Below are 17,313 nucleotides of genomic sequence, written 5' to 3'. Positions count from 1 at the left end.
AGCACTTCAGGAACCTCAGATGAAAAGCCCCATTAATGACTCATTGCCTGTCATGACACAATGTCCTGGTTATCAATATGGTGGCCTATATTGATATTAGTCAAAATTACCAAATCTTAGTCATTTCCACCACAGAGAATGGCCCAAGAGCAGCAAAGAACAACACTGATTTTCTGTGGCAGGAGAACAACATAGACTTTTTCCACTAGTCTGAAGGAGCTTCTGGAGCTGAAAATCAAGTATCCAATGGCACCCCGGGTTGTGGAGAACACCAGTGTGGGTACAGAAGTACAAAAGATCTTTTGACATAGGGATTACATTATGCAGTAGGCACATAATCTTGCATTTTATCTTCTGGGGATCCTAAATGCATTCTTTCACCACAATGGTTGTGCTTTAATATTTAGGCCAATGTAATTTCCTCTGATTTTTTGCAGCGTGTCAATAACTAGACTAGGACCAGTATCACCATCGTCTGAGCCCAGGATTTGTGCTGCCTAACTTCTCCCAGTAACCTCAGAGAGACAATTTGTGTGAACAAGGAAGGACTCACTCATGCTTGATGAGAGCCAAACAGTTCACATCCACATTAGCTTGAGCATCACAAATAAATAACGCCCATGAAAAGGGCATAGTAACCCCATATACCATGATATCCAGGCACTAGTTAGTTTCTGCATATTATGTATGTTGGGTTTTTTTTACTTTTATAACTTGTCAGTATACCTTTTTTGAGGGAGTAATCAGTCAGAAGGAATTTGGTAAGAATATTTCCTTCACTGATGGGACAGTAAAGGCACAGATCAAATGAGAACCCTTCGGATAAATAAGAAGATTCCAATAATTTGGTCATCCTTCATCTTAATGAGTCAACTGTTGTTCATGTCTTTGGAGATACACATTGCAAAAAAGGGATATGCATTGTTGTGTGCAAATATGCAATGTATATTTGTCAGGTATGTGTGTATACTAGGAACCATTGCTGAATAAGCAAATAGTATCTACACTTCTTATTGCATGTCATATAAAATGCATCTGACTATCATTTCTCTTCGTCTTCCTGATGACAAGAGCTGTGTACAAAAGCTAATCTTATCAGGCCTTATCAGCTATATATTGCATTTATATTGAGGCACTATGATTTCACTGTTTAAACTCATTTATCTCAGGGTTAGTAGTAGGAACTGCCTGCTGCATGGCCCATCTCTGAGACATCCTGATGGAGACAGTCCCAAAACTTCCAGAGGAGAAAACAAAGATCTACCAAGTTGTCTTGCAGTACCTGAGAACTCTAGCTGGAAAACAGACCAGGAGTATGGCAGTATGTATTCAGCAGTGACAGTAAATAAGACAACACTACAGATGTATCTCTGTGAATGTCACTTACAAATATATGGAGAAAAGCTGGGTGAGGCTGGGATCATGCCTTGTAATGCTAAATAGTTAATACCATCACAAAAGTTGTATGAAATAACTGGGAGTCCTGTGCTAATTAGCAGTGGCAAATATCCAGAGAACTGTAACCAGAGAAATTCCTGGTATCCCTGCTCACTGGCTGAGCAGAGAACTGAAAGAGGCTGAGCAAAGAAGAGTGGGGTTCTCTGGTAAGGTACCGCACACCCTGCAGCCCAACATACTTTATCTTGACTATCAATGCATAGCTGTTTAGCCATCATGTATTAGGCATCTCTGACCTTGTCCCTGATTTTCCTTTAAAAGGGTCTTACCTCAATACCTTGTATTTCTTCCTTTAACTTAAGAGAATGGCCACCTCTTAGGAGGGCGGGAAGCAGAAAAGTAAACCTGGTCTCTCTCAACAGAGATGACACGAGACAGGACTTTTGAAGGGAGAAATAAATGAAATCACATTAAAAAGTACGAATGTAGAACTTCAGTTAATACTGAACAAAACAACTGTAAGTTCTTCCAACAGGTCTTTTAAGTGAATAAAATGAGGTTATGATACAGATCCCAGTTACATACATGTAAGAAGGACAAGCCTAAAAATAACCTCATTTTTTGTTAAAGTCTTTAGGAGGACACATTGTAGGCAGGGAATCAACCTGGGACTTGAACCCAATCTTATAATTTGGCAAATCTGTCCTCAACTTGACATCAGAAGGCAAGCTTTGGACTCCCTGCCAAATATCTTTGCTGGACAGGCAGAACACTGCAACAGAGAATATGGCTATAGGTAAGTTTTCAAATGAAACACTGCTGTGCATCTCCTAGATGAATTAGAATGGTACATGTTGCTGAATGGAGGACATTATTGTGGTATTTGCCTGTTATTTTAACTGGCAGAAGTGTCTGCCAGTAGAAAACACTGTCTTCCCATTTCACAAGGCAAAATGAAACAACATCTAGCAATCTCATAAAAGCAAGGCGGGCAGGCCTGACAGGTAGAAAAGTCTCCTTTCTACACTGCCTTTGGCTATATTGATCCATTTATCAAACAGGTTAGCTTTATCTTGTAACTCCACCACTGTTTGCTTTTATTGCTTATGTCTCTCTCATTTTAAGAAAATCTTCCATTCATTCTCTAGGGCCATGCACCTAGAAACTTCTCTTGAAGTCACTGCTACTTTTACATATATATATGTGTGTGTGTATCATGCTTAAATAACACTTCCCATAATCAAGCCCAAGCAAGTCCCACTTTTGTCATGTAGAATCCGTGGGTACTTTGGAAAATCTTGGCAACAATTTCTACTGTCTTTGAACTAAAGATGTACAGGGATAATTCTCCATCTTCTCACAGTGCTTAATAATTTCTTAAAAGCTTACTGTGCTTTAATGATTTAATGGTCTAAGAGCTTTTGAGCACAAACAGAATAGCCATATTTAAACCTAAATCACTGATTTTCTGAATATTGTTAGCATTAACAAGACACACATTTTCTAGAAAGTATAAAATGCTCAGTATTTTATGTGTGATGGGGGACTATAGCATTCATATAGGGAAATATATTGCGCTTAACATGTATCATAAAGATTGGCCTTTCCACTCAAGGGATTTTGCAGTCTAAGGCTAGATTCTGAATGGAGATGGCTGTAGTGAGGCCATATTGGCCTTAATATATTATTTTGCACAAATGCAATGACATTTGAATCTGCAATGCAGAAACATTTCCTTCTTCCTCCACATTCAATAACAGACTGAAGTTTTCTCCAACAGGTGGTAAGCGGCAGATTCTTTTAAATTATCAGTTTCTTGCTGCCTGTGAGCATGCAGACTTAAAGCCCAAGGAGGCCATTGTTTCTGTTCTTATCCCATACTCTTTGAAGGTAAGACCCTGATGTTTCAGAGGTTTCATTCAGGTTCCTGTGTGTAGCTATTGAGAATATTTCCATTATCTTCAGTAGGCGTTGAAAGATGGAGGTTACTACTGCTTTGGAAGTAGCTAAGAAACCTCTGGCATCCTTCCATCACCTCTCCCACTTCTTCCAGCTGGACATCATCTTCTACTTCTTTGGGCCTCTTACTGGTTTTTTCCCCCTTCTTAAACGTGCACTTGTGCCCCTTCCAGACACAGAAATTTGGGCTGCCTGAATATTGCAGGAAAAATGCCATATTGTCACACAGTTTTCCGCAATAAAGCTCATTTCTGGCCTCTTCTCGCTAATAAGCGATTTACACTGAACAGTCCTAAGCTGTGGTTGCAACTACGCACAAAATAAGGTCCTAACTACTGTGACCAAAGGTGGCAGCATGTGGCTTTAGGGGTTAGGGGGACAGAAAACGGTGTCATAGTTACTGTGTTCTTAGATGTCCCTCTAGTGGATCTGAGGAAAAGTACGGAGCAAGTAGAGGAAGACCCAACGACAAGCTAGTATGTTGTGATTGAAGTCAATGAGGGAGTGACCACAGGAGTCTCTGCCAACCTTGACTTGACATCAGTCCCCGGAGTAGCTGCCCACTGCAATACAGCATACCAAACATATGTGGTCTCATGCTGGAGGAGTGCTTTTGCCCCATGAGAGGCTGGCCGGCCGTGGCAGGTTTCCCCATTAAAAACAAGATTCCCATGAGGTGAAAGCTTGCAAAAGCATAATCTGTGTTGGCAGCAGCAACACTGCTGCTGCTGCCCAGAAACTTTGAGCCTAAGTGGTGATTTGAGACACAAACAGCCTGGAAGAGAAAATTAAGGAGGAATGGGTTAGTTCCCTCCACAAAGTAAAAGAAAAAGAAATGCCAACTTGCTTTGTCCCATGGCAAGTTGTGCCACAGAACTAAAGCTGTCACGAGGTATTTCAGAGTCTTGCCTTTCAGAGACAGTTATACCTAAGAACAACAGAGGTGGAGGCAACAAAATGAACAAAAGATGATAGCACTGCTGGCAAACTCAAAAGGTCACTTTGAAGAGCAGGAAAATTGTCTGTCAGCTGTCACATGAATAACATGAGATTAAGCAGCCTCACCACAGGAAATTAACACCATTCTGCGGGGAGGCTGCTTCTGCCACTCACTTTCATGCTGAATCGCCTGTTCGATTAACTCTGCTGACACAACAAAAAGGCACATGCACACTCTTTTTGCAGGACTTGTCAACAGAAAGTGTAGATGGAAACCTGGATGTCAGTTCTTCCTCTTGTCCCCGTCAGCTACTGGCTTTTGGTTTTGGGTAGCTTGATGTGAGTGTTACTTCAGTGAAGCAATGTAAATCCTGTTGAGAGGATTTTCCATCTCTGACAAGACTCACTGTTCAACGTGAAATGTGAGTTTTACATTTGTCACAAGACTATCACATACTCATAGTGACAGAGCTAACCTGCTAACCCCTACTTTAAAAGTTCTGTGGCTGTCTGAGTCTGAAGTTTCTTTCTGGGGCTACAGACAGGGCCCTTTATACACTTTCCTCAAAGGATTTACCTGTGCCTGATCATGAATGAAATTGCTATTATGTTTTCTTTTGAAATATGTTGATTTGTCTCCAGAACAAAGTATTTCTGACAGTAGAAAGCCCAGCTGTTTCTAGCACCTCCATCTGAAAATGTCATTACTGTAGCATAAAATATAGAATCTCTGAGTGTAAAATCTTCACAAAATCAGGTTCCTTAGCACAGTGAGGTCTCCATGTCCTGGAGAAGAAAACACTGTTTTCTAAGCTGGAATTCAATTTAGAGAACATACCAGCCATATATGAGGTGGCTTCTACCAGGACTGCTTTTCCAGCACTCTGAAGTCATTAAACCACTGATAAAATTTAGAGTTTGGCATGTTTTCTTACATGTAGATAGCCTCAGATAATGTCTTCTCCCTCAAATAACATCCCCTCTTAGTATGTCTATCTGCATAATTAGCTTAGTAATTCAAGAAAAGTAAGTTTAACTGAAACAGTAATTCTAGCAAATGGTCTTTTAAATTGTTGCTTTCTTTGGACAATGGTAACACCTAAATAAAAGGAATAATAGATTTGTTTTCTTTCAATCAATTTCTGCCATTGATGGAATTTTTCCTTTATTTCCCATTAAGATGACTTTATTTCAGCTTTCAGACAAGTTGAAAGTCAGAAAAATGCTTTGTCCATAATGACTTCTGGAATGCAAGTCCTCTTCAGTCCAGGTATAGACAGCATTGTAGATCTGAGTATTATAAAATACTCAGAGGAGTGGAGGCATTGGCTAAACCACACTGAGTGCGGGGAAGTCCTGTGAGAAGCTCATAGGAAGGTACTTTACATCTTTATGTATTTAAGCCAAATGCAGGAGTCATGGTGTGATCCATGGGGTCTTCCTGATTCTGCAAGTGGAGATCCCATCATCAGCCTCTCACAATCTGTATTTGACCTGTCCTCCTCAACAATAGGTTATTTCTTGATATAATTTCTGCTGATTCACTTATTACTTCCCACATACTTCACAATATCTTTAGCTGCCTGTTATTTATAAAGAAGTGTGAGTTCCTGTTAGTCTATTTTTCTACCAGGCAATAGAATGATCAGATAGATGCTGAACAAAGCTTGCAGACTGGTGCTGGAGGAAATTTTTCTCCATCAGCTCTGGGTGGAAAAGTAGAATATAGAAGAACTTTGCTTCTCAGCTTCCTTTTCAGATTTTATCTGGAAAAGTGTTACATGGTTTATATCAGATGGTAAGGACTGGACAAGAATTGCATACCCACATCAGCATACAGGCTGCAGGAAAACTCTGCTTCTTAAAAGATTTGGGAATGTGAGAAGAAAGGGTAAAGATGCTAGGCTTTACTTCAAAATTTTTGAGAGGAAGGGTTTTGTTTTGGAAATAAGGGTCTGACAACACAGCTCTGCATCACCTTCCTTTCAGTATCCCTTCAGGTTTGCTGAGCTCTCACAGGAGAAGGTGAGTGCTTTGGGAATGCTACAAAGTGGTGTTCCTCAGGGTGTCCAAATCTATCAGGTGAGATGTGTTTGTAGCTGGGACTGCCACAGACCCTCTATTTTAATGAGTATTTTGTCCTTCTAACTTTTCATTCCTAACACTCCAGTAATTGTAATGTGAAGCTGCTGAAACAGTTGACCCTGTGGGAAATTTTTTATTGTTTTATAAATTTCCTGGTCTCTCAGGGTGCAGATGCATTCCTTGCCATTAAGGTGTTGTGCAGCATCGGGCTGTCCTGACACAGCTGAAACAGTGGCACAGCTTTCAGCTGTGCAAGAACTCAGCAGAATTTAGTTAAACTGTCCAGTGGGCCTCTATACAAATAAATGGAAAAACCTACTGCAGCATCTCTGTGGTTGCTCAAGCCTTAAAGATTTATTTGCAAAGCTACAGTGTGAAAAGGAGAGGTAGTTGGTATGTGAAAAAGTTTGTTCAGTAGAAGATTTCAGTTTAAAAAGTATTCAGATTTCATCAAGAATTTTCACTTGTATTTTTGTTTCATTGCAAAACTGACAAACTTTTAAAATCAAACTTTTGCTGCTTCCTATCAGTTTTCCACCAAAACTTTGAGCATCAGCCAAGAATTTGTTTTGTTCTCCTTTAAGAGACTGAGATATTTTACAGACAACTCTTTACTCAGTAAAAGCCCAACCAAAACGTAAGTATTGGAAGATTTTCACTGTCCCTGATAATAGTCCTTTTCAAGTTAATGTGAATTATCAGCAATTCAACAACAGAGAGCACTAAATCTGTATTTTCATTAAGTATGTTGTCAGACATACTTGCTGTCTGCTTTCAATTCCCGCCTGTCTTTGAAGTAAGAGGGGACTGTTGATGGGAATTTAATTAGCAAAAACCCGGATGAAAACATTTTTTAGTGTAGTCAACACTGACCAGAATATTAATTTACCTATCTCTTTAGGAAGATGGGCAGGAAGGAATTACAAGTGATTCCTGAATATATTCCTGATTTCAGATATGTTTTCTCTGAAGTAAACAATTTGAAATATGTTTGTTTGAAGCAGTGGTGATGCTGAAGTCTGTAGAAGTGTGGCTTGCACAAGGTGCTGTCGGAATCAGAATGGATCCAGCAGGCAGGCTACCTGTGAGATCCAGAAGACTTAGCTCTCATTTGTCTGCTATGGTTCCACTATGCCATTTTGTCCCTTTTATCTCTCTCTTGATTTTTATTTTTTTCCTATTTATTTAGTGCAATCTTTCTGCAGAAGAGACTGACATTTATTAAAGATGTGTTGTATCTAATGCAGTATATTCCTGAGACCTCTGTCAGGGCACCTTGGTGCCAATATAGCACAAATGCTAAAAATGGAATTAGCCCTTTATAATGTGTCCTGCAAATACTGTCATAAAATCTTGATAGTTTCCACATGGATTTTATGACCACAAAATATCTCAGAAAGTGTTTTTAAGTAAAGCTTTCTATAATTATATTCTGGCTTGAGTATAACATGTTCCTCTTCTGCAGGATGTTGACCCAGGACATTCTCCACAAGATCCTGTGGGCCGTCTTACCATGCACCAGTCTGGTATTAAGCACGCTACTGGTGAAGCAGTTTACATTGATGACATCTGTCCAGGATGGAGAACTTTCACTGGCTGTGCTAACCAGTATTAAAGCCCATGCAAACATTATGTAAGTAAGAAAAAACTATATGCACACAAGTATGTTAATGAGTATTTTCTATTCTTATTGTCTGATTTGGCCATATGTTTCTGTCCTGAAATTCACTGAATTACTTGTATTAGAGATATTTGTACCATGTACTGTACTTATTTATGTGCATGCTCTACTTTCCAGATCAACTAACACATCAGAAACCCTTCAGGTACCAGGACTGGTTGAGACAGTGACAGCAAGAGATGTTGCAGGGGGAAATGGCAAGGATGAGCAAGCATATGCAGAAGATACGGTATTTCTTGCTTCTGGGGGAATGTCTGGACCTTTTACTTCAGTTATTTACAAAAAAATAAAGTGAATTTGCAAGTATCATCGCAATGAAATGAAAATAAGTGCAAGAGCTATTAATGCAGTGCCACACAGGCTGGGCTGAACAGAATTACCATTCTGCAGTGAGAGAGAAAGGAAATGCTCCCTTAAATAACTTGGTATTTAAATTAATCAGCCATTATTCCTTAAGGGCTGATAAATGAGTGATTGGCATGGATTCTGAGAAAGGATGAAATAGCCATGGCATTTGAGATTTTCAAAGATGAGACAAATAAAGTAAGAATCATCCAGTTCAGAGCTAAGAAATTTACAGGATCCATGCAGCCAGCATGACCGTACAGAATGTTCCAGGCCTCAGGCTGTATCCGTCACAAGTGACACCTTTGCATGGTATTTGCAATGGGGCAGGAATAACTCCTAACGTATTGCTCTAACCTCTCTATTCCTTCTTGTCTGAGTTTCCTTCCTTTCTGAGTACAGACCAGGAAAGCAGTCAGTGCCAGATGGCCTTTTACTTGGCACCGTATCTGACCACCTCAGGATGGACACAGAGGAAATGTTCATGACTTCTGATGTCAGCAGCATTTCTAATGCCGGAAATGTTGCAGCAGATGAAAGATGCTAACAGACTTCGCATCTAAGGAAGATAATTCTGCACTGGGATAGTATTCTTAGAGAAACAGGATATAAAAGTGGCATTTGAGCAGAATCTATTTCCACAAAACACTCTCTGTACAGGAACTTAACCACTCCTGCATTTTTCCCTTGGGTAATACATTGGTGTGTTGCAGGTGATTTGTGTTGGTCAGACAATCTGTGCTGTGGTTGCAGAGTCAATGACTTAGGCAAACTGAGGGACTGAAAAGGTGAAGATAGTGTACGAAGATCTTGAGCCAATTCTGACCACTGAGGTAACAATCTGTCTCCTCTTCTTTGTGTGACAGAGCTTTTAAGTCACCTCACTCACTGTTTACCTCTTTGTGCAGACCTCTGCCAGGCTTTGGAATTTTTTTTTTGTTTTTTTGGCATGAAATAGGACTTCATTGATTCTGAAGATGAAGTGTAAAAAGTTTATAAATGGCCTCCAAAGTTTTATTTTTAGAAACACAAAAAAAATTTTACTAACTACCTATTCATCCAGTATGTCAGAGACTGGTCTTTGTAGATCTAGGATGAAATTGCTAAAGAATATTCAGAAAGTTTTAAGCGAACAATTCCATGCCTGCGGGAGCCAAACTCCCAGCAGTAGGTCAGTATAGAATTAAATTTGAGAGCTTATGTTTGCAGAAGTTCTGGAATCACACATCCTGCATTCATATTCTGCAAATTTTCAAGTCTGGCAAGTTTTCAGTAGAAAGCAATCTGATTCTGAAATATTTTCAACATCTCTGAATGCCATTAGCAGACATTTAGTATTTCTAATCTGGGGGAAGAAGAGAATGATATAAAGTATAAAAAATGAAAAAAACAGAAGCTCTTTTTGATGGTGGAAGGGGAATGACTGTCCTGCTCTTTCTAATACTTGGCTACAACCGTCTGTCCATATGAAAAGGATTATATTAATGATGAAGGATTGTATTATTTTATACATTATATTATTGATTTACAATTAACATGTTGGGTTTGTGGTTTTTTTTTCCTGCAGGATGCAATAAAACATAACTCAGACATTACTCAAGGAAGAAAAATAGAAAAAGCAGGATTCAAGTCTGCTGATGAAATTATAGAAGGTAGTTCATACATGCAGTGCATCAAGCAAGAGAAGGGAATTATGCTAGTTCAAAATCTATTTCCAGCTGGCGCCTGAATTTAAATTTCTATTCTCAAAAAACCTTACTCTGTTGTTGATTTTTTCCCCTTCTCTGGGAATGGAGATGAAACAGTCACATTTAAATGAAGCTTAGCTAACACCTGCTGGCTCATGTTGACTAAACTCTACCATCTCCTTGTTTTAGAACTCAGCTAACTCAAACGAAGTGGCCTAGGATTCTAGGACAAACATTACAGCTAAACAAGACTTTGGTTTTATGGGTGTTAGCTAACTTAACTTAGCCCATTTTAAATTGACTACTTGACTTAAGGCTAATCCCAGAAACAAGGGGATCAGAGTAAATTGATTTGGAATACCACTCTGCTACAGTCATAAAATTCAGTGTCTTCAAATAGTAAACATGATCCAGTAGTCCCAGAGGATACTCTGTGCATAAGTATCAGACCTGTGTTTAAAAAGTGTCAATGAAGAATATTCCACAAGCTCCTATTGTAGTTGGTTCTAGAGTTTAACTGTCCTTATAAGTAGAATGCTTTTTTTCCTAATACCTAATCTAAATCTCCCTTCCTGCAAGCTTTAAAGGTTCACTCTCTAAACAGTCCTCTCATTTTTTCCCCATAAATCATGTCTGTTAACCATTATTATTGCTACTGCTCACTTCTCCATTATCTCTAATTTCACTACATCCAACTTCGCTATGTTAATATTTCATATTAGGTTCCACCAGCACCAAGTGGAGTCTCCCAGAAATTCTATGTAAAATTAGCATCACAGAATGAGATTACGGTTGTTGTGGTGTTATTGATTGTGGATATACAGTCAAGTTATGCTCCTCTGTAATCCCTGCTGAGATCTTTTTCAGTCTAAAGTATTGGCACTTACCCATACTGAACTTCATGCCATTGATTTCAGGCCATTTCTGCAATATAGAAAAATCACTTTCAAATCTGAGCCTGTCATTTAAAGGGCTTGCAGCCCTTTCCAGTTTTATATTATTTGTAGTTTACTCATTAGTTATTAAAGCAACTGTGGGGTAACATTAGCCTCAGAAGAGACTCTTCTGTAATTCTACATGCATCATCTTTGCAGCTTGACAGCCAAGCCTGTAAACTGCTTTCTGAGTGCAGTTTTCAATCAGTTGTATCCCTGATTTTATCTGGATTGTACTTCTCAACTTGCTTATGAGAGTACACTGTGGGACAGTGTAGAAAGATGTACTAAAGTTGAGGTATATGATATCAAGATATGATTCTCTTAACATTAGCTTGGCCAGTTTTAATACTTCCCCTAATTATGTGTTTCTAACACTTGAATGCAGCTCTGAAATTTGTGAGCACCTTATAAATGCTTAGAAAACCTATGCTTTTCCGATTGTCCTCTCATCACAGTATCCTATCCTATACTATCACACCTACCTTCTGCTGTTATCACTCCCTAAATTTCTGCAGCTGACTTTTTCTCTTCATTGAATACTAACTACATGTGAATTGACACCTGCTTGATCACAAGAGGGGACATAGCAGGCCATCAGCCTCTTTTCCTTTTTCCAACATCAATTCTATCTGTATCATATTTCAAAGAATGATCAGATTTATCTTAGTTGTTGTTGGATACCTCTGAGCATGAAGGCTCTGGAGTCTCCCCAGGCAATTTTTTTTTCCAGTACTTCATCATTAGAAGGATTATCTTCATTGCTAACAATTTGCTGCAATTTAAGTCTCATGGTGCTGCTTGTTCTCTTTACTGTGAGCACATAGCACAGACTATTCTCTTGCTCTTGTCAGCAGCCCTCCGTGGATTTCAAGATTCATGTCTTCACTTTTTTGGACTGAGCCCCCTCAATTGTGTCAGTCTTTCCATGTAGGTTCATGACCTCTGATGATTTTTTTCTGCTCTTTGGACTTTTTCCAGCTGTTCCCCATCAAATGTTATGTCACCCTCTAGTGGCTTCAGTTCTGATTCCTACTACTTCTGCATGAACACGTGTTTCAGGAATAACTGCTAGGAGAATACTGTCAGACCCAAGTTAAGGTTACATAGACAACTTACAGACTTAGCTTTTATGCTGTGCTGACAGATTTCCCTCCTTGTAAGGGAAATGGTACAGAAGTGTTGGTTAGAAATGTGCAGAAAAAGTGTAATAGGAGAAGGGCGTACTAATGGAAAAAAGGATAAGAAAGGAAGGGGAAGCTGTATTTTCCCTCACAGAATGATTCAGAAGAAGACATTATAATCATGTTATAGCAGAAGAGATGTAACCTCCTAAAGAAGAAGCAGCATGAGATATTAAATTGATACTGATCTTATCCTGGGGGGAAAAAAAAAAAAGCTATACAAGGATTAAGTGATCAAATAATTTCCTCTCAATAAACACAGTGTCCCAGAAGGTATAAACCTGAGATACAAAAAAATAAAAAATAAATGTAACTATTTTTCTTTTATGACAAAACTCTTTTTCCCTGCCATACATACATATATATAGGCAAATATAAATTTCCTTGCAGTTCATTTGAAGTGCAGCTTAGATTTTCCTATAATTATATACATAATGGGTGACTTGCACATGGGAGGACAGGAACATTTTTACCTGGAAACAAATAGTGTGCTTGTTATTGCAAGAGTGGAGGATAAAGAAATGGACATGTATATGTGTCAAATCAGCATGCAACAGATGTACAGGTAAAACAAATTGGTAAAAAAAGCCAACTTTACTTGGGCTGAATGGTACTTTATTCAGCACTTGTGCTTCCATGGAATAATGCTTAATACCATACAGATAAGAGTGGAGAAAAATGGTGACTGCCATTAGTATGACCAGCTTCAGTCCAAACAGTATAATCTCTTGTACTGTGTGAACAGTTTTAGATCACTTCATGTATGCTCAGCTGTTACCTACATCTCAGCCTCTCAGAACTGGACTTCCCATTTTTTCTATCCATCCATCTATCAACAGTTTAGTTAGCTGGCTCCTGTCATCTCAGTTACCAGGTTGACACTGGCTTCTCCCCAGCCTTCAGAGACAGTTTGCCAACAGTTTTAATTGTTGCCATTTCCTCTCCAATCTTCAAGATCTATCCTTACATACTGCTTAGACAGGGTAAGCTTTTCCCCTTTTGTATGTACCAACCTCTTGTCTATCCAAAGTCTGGTTTATAAATTATTTTACTTTCCTAGGATGCCAGCCATCATATCTTTTCCCTATTTCTTTGACTCTTTTCCCTCTCCCATTTATTTGCTGTCCTTTACCATGTTTCAGGAAAGCTTTCAGACACATTTCCAAAGGTGAAACAGTTTTTTTAACTTTGAATTCTGCTTTCACTTATCCACCTGCTATCTCCAAGCCCAAGCTTTGCTCCACACTTTTGATTGATTTCCTCATGTCAACTTAGTGCCTTGCCCAGAGCTGCTCTAAGGTGTCATGTCACAAGTATTCTCTCTCCACTTTCAAAAGTCTCCTTGAGATTTACCAGGTATCCATTCTACTCTTCTTTCACCACTATTGAACTTCTCACCCAGTTCCACGTCATTCTGTGGTTTTTGTTTAGACTTATTTACAATTTGAGTTTACCAACCTTCTTTGCATTGAGTAGTCCTTGTGAACAATCCCACTGACATCACTTAAGTTCACAGGCATTTGACATGAGCAAAAAATCAGCAGTGATTTCCTTAGAGAAAGGGATATGATGTTATGTTTATTATAGATAAGTATTAATTATATCATTATATGACATGTCATTATATTATCTATAATATGTCAAAATTTTATTAAGGCAATGTTTATTTTCAGCACTGTGTAAATTTGCTTGCTGTTTAGGTTAGGGAAATAAATGTGTACAAAGGAGTTAACATCCTTCAAAGAAGAGTTTGATGCAGAGAATCTGTGGAAACGTTGGGAAGAATGTTTGGACAAGTCTGACTACTACACCCAAAAAGCAATGGTGGAAGAATTTAACATGAAAAATTATTAGAAAAAGAAAGGGATTACCATCATCCCCATGAATTTCTCTGTTGGATTTAATGCAACTTATTTTCATCGGGTAACTTCTTTGAAATAATGCTTTTACGATCTAAGGTCTCTACTTTTCTCTCCAAAAATAGAAGTAGTGTAATCTCTACAAGCAGGAAGAAAAGAGAAAAAGAAAAGAATTCCAGCATGCTGGACTAGTATAAAATATCATGCACTGAGATATACTTTCTTTCAGAAAGAATATCACTCTATCTGACTGATCTCTTTATAAACGCTTACTCAGTATGAGATGGGGCTTTGAGCAGTCTGATCTGGAAAGATGTCCCTGGCCATGGCGGGGAAGGGAGGAGTGAACTAGATGATCTTCCCTTGGTTGAACTCGATGATCTTCCCTTGGCTTGAAGGTCTCTTCCAACCCAAACCATTCTATGATTCTATGATTATTCACCTTACAAACATGGGAATTTCTGATTCCCAACATGATATCTTCATCCAGAAAAAAGCTAAATAATTCACTGTAAAAATGTGGAACTTGGAACCTTCCATAATCTGGTCCATAGTGAGAAAAATTATCACTCCTACAGTTCAGATAGTCCCATTTATATGATAGATAAAGCTCTGCTACTGGAATTTTTTTATGGCTCAAGATAGCAGTATTTCTGGGGAAATTTTCCAGTTCTGATTTTTTTTTTAATTCATGCCTTGAACCAAAAATTATTTCATGTGAGTTTCAGGTTAGATGAAAAAACATTGTTATTTGTTTATGAGGGTACAACACATGAAAAAGTAAATCCACATGGTTCACATGTTGGTTTGCTCCATCGTTTGATTGTTTCTGCACAAGTTTGTAGATTAAGAGCGAGGAGGGACATTAATATATTTCATCCAACAATGTTCTCATGGTAAAGAAACAGCTCAGTATCACAATTAATCTGAAACGGGTCAAAAAGAGGCATAAATAATAGTTACCTTTCATCAAAACCTTCAAAATAAAGCTCAGGCATTGCATTGAATTTCCAAAAATCTAGATCTAAGTCTTAGAGAATAGATTTATTGTTTAATCTTGTCTCTGTCAGCTAAGACTCTAACTGACATTAGCAAAACCTTACCTGATTGCAAATGTCACAAGTTGGCACCAAAGAGGTAGAATTAGTAACAAATAAAAAGATGTCCCGGAGACACTGTATTTCACAACACTTCTCAGGTTCTACTGTTTGATCTCTGAATGTTGGTAGCTGATTGCACACTCCAGTGAAATGTCTCTTAGCAGAATTTCTAGTTCTCTTTCATATCCACTTGTCCTTCATAGGAGTGGATGGCTTGTATGGGATTGATTTCTTTCATCACCATTCCTTGGGAAGTTATTTCTTCCTGATTTTACCATGAATGAAAGTTCTTTATTTCCATTCCCACCTGCTTCTTGCATTTCCTCTGTTTAAGATAGCTATTTATTGACCCAAGGCTGCACTAAAACATGACAGCCTATGAGAGAGAACGGAAGAGTGGTTGTGTCATTTCTCCATCAAAATTATATACAATGAACATCAGTTTATTATTACTCTGTATGGATACATGCAAACAAAAAGGACTAGGACTATTCCCTCAGCTTCAGAAAAACAAGAGTACAACTCTTCTATTGTTTGTTCTAAAAGACAAGTTCTGTAGATGTTCATAGTAGGAGATACCTTGCCATCTGTCCAAAATGCCTTTGATTCCAAGTTCAAATTCTGCTCTGTCCTCCTCTTAAAAGCCTTTCTTATCATGTTTATTTATCCTATTACAAGACCATCCTCATTTATTTGCCCTTTGCCTAAAAGATTACATTAATTTTTCACATTCAAAGACTGCCAGATTTGTAAAATCATTCTTTCTTAGCAGTTCAATTCTATGTTCACCTTGCACCAGTGTTTACATGACCACTGTCATAGCCCAGGTGTCTACTCAGCAGTTGTTCCTTCCTACTTGAGATTAGCCTATTTTCTCTTCACAGCCAACCTGTCACCTATTTGTGTCTGAGATGTTTTTCTCTGGAAGACTTTTCATTAGCTATCTGCAAGTCTTTTTAAGCAAATGTCAGATTGAGCTGACTATTTATGTCATAGTGCCTGGGCAAATATCTCCTCACTGGAGTTCCTGTGAGCAACAAGCTTGAAGTCAGTGGATTTGACTCAGTTCTCTTTGGCAATTTTGCTAAAGCAAATCAGAGGTAACTGTATTACTTACAGTGTGTTTAGCCAGGCATAAGAGTAGAATGTGAGCCAATGAAAATATTTGTACAAGTCAGATGAGGACAGCTTGGGTCCTATTTTGGTCTATGTTGGCTAATTTCTACTTTTGGAATGAAAGATACCAGTTTATGTGTAAACTTAGAAAGTAAGTCTAATTGTATATAAGTTTTTGTCTTTCGAAAAAGCTGGATGAGATGTAAAAGTTTACCTTTTTTTCTTTGCTCAGATTGAAGGGGCCTTCATTCAGGGAGTTCATCTTTATACATTAGAAGAAACCTACTTTTCCCCAGAAGGAGAGCAGCTCACTCTTGGCCCAGATACATACCAGATCCCTGCCCTCTGTGACATTCCTGAGCAGTTCTGTGTCTATTTACTGCCAAATTCATGCAACGCAATTGCTATCTGTTCTTCAAAGGTAAACACACCAAACTTAACCATTTGCAAGCACATCAGGTGATTCTGCTGCAAAACCATGACTGTAGTGTATGGTAGACTTTTTTTTCACCAAAAAAGCTATTCCAGTTTCAGCTATGGAACAAATTGAACTTAAATGGTGAAACACTGATGTTCTGAGGTTTTGGACTAATTTTCTTCCTATGATTTATTGGCATTACAGTAGTACTTAGAAACCCTAATCAAAATTGAAACTTTTTTCTACCTGGCTGTTGTGCTATACATCAAAAGTGAGAGAGTTGAGAGCTTAAACTGCCTAGACAGGAGAAAGGATGGAAAAAGAAAATATTATGATCCTTTTTAAAGGCAGAGAAGTTATGAGGCAAGAGGTTAAGTGACTTTCTAGAACCTCCCAGGAAACCTATGATAGGTATGGGAATAGAGCCCAGTTGTATTAGCCATTGCAGAGCACCATTCTTTCTGTTTTAGGGGTACCTCATCTTCTGAGGAGGCACCCAGTACTAGGATTGAGCACTGCTCATCGCCTCAAAATAAGAGGAAAAAAAAAGGCACCTCAAAATGAAAAGAGAATTAAAGGGGAGTGTAGGCCCCTGGCTACTAAAAG

At 38.5% G+C, this 17,313-nt stretch overlaps 1 pseudogene; it reads left to right on the top strand.

Moving 5' to 3' along the window:
• Nucleotides 1–17,313, top strand: part of LOC104130482 — a 30,288-nt pseudogene that overhangs the window by 11,531 nt on the left and 1,444 nt on the right.

This window comes from Egretta garzetta, unplaced genomic scaffold, assembly GCF_000687185.1.
Source record: "Egretta garzetta isolate BGI_Z169 unplaced genomic scaffold, ASM68718v1 scaffold297, whole genome shotgun sequence".
NCBI lineage: Eukaryota > Metazoa > Chordata > Aves > Pelecaniformes > Ardeidae > Egretta > Egretta garzetta.
The sequence above is the reverse complement of the archived record's forward strand: the minus strand, read 5'-3'. Positions and strand labels throughout refer to the sequence as shown.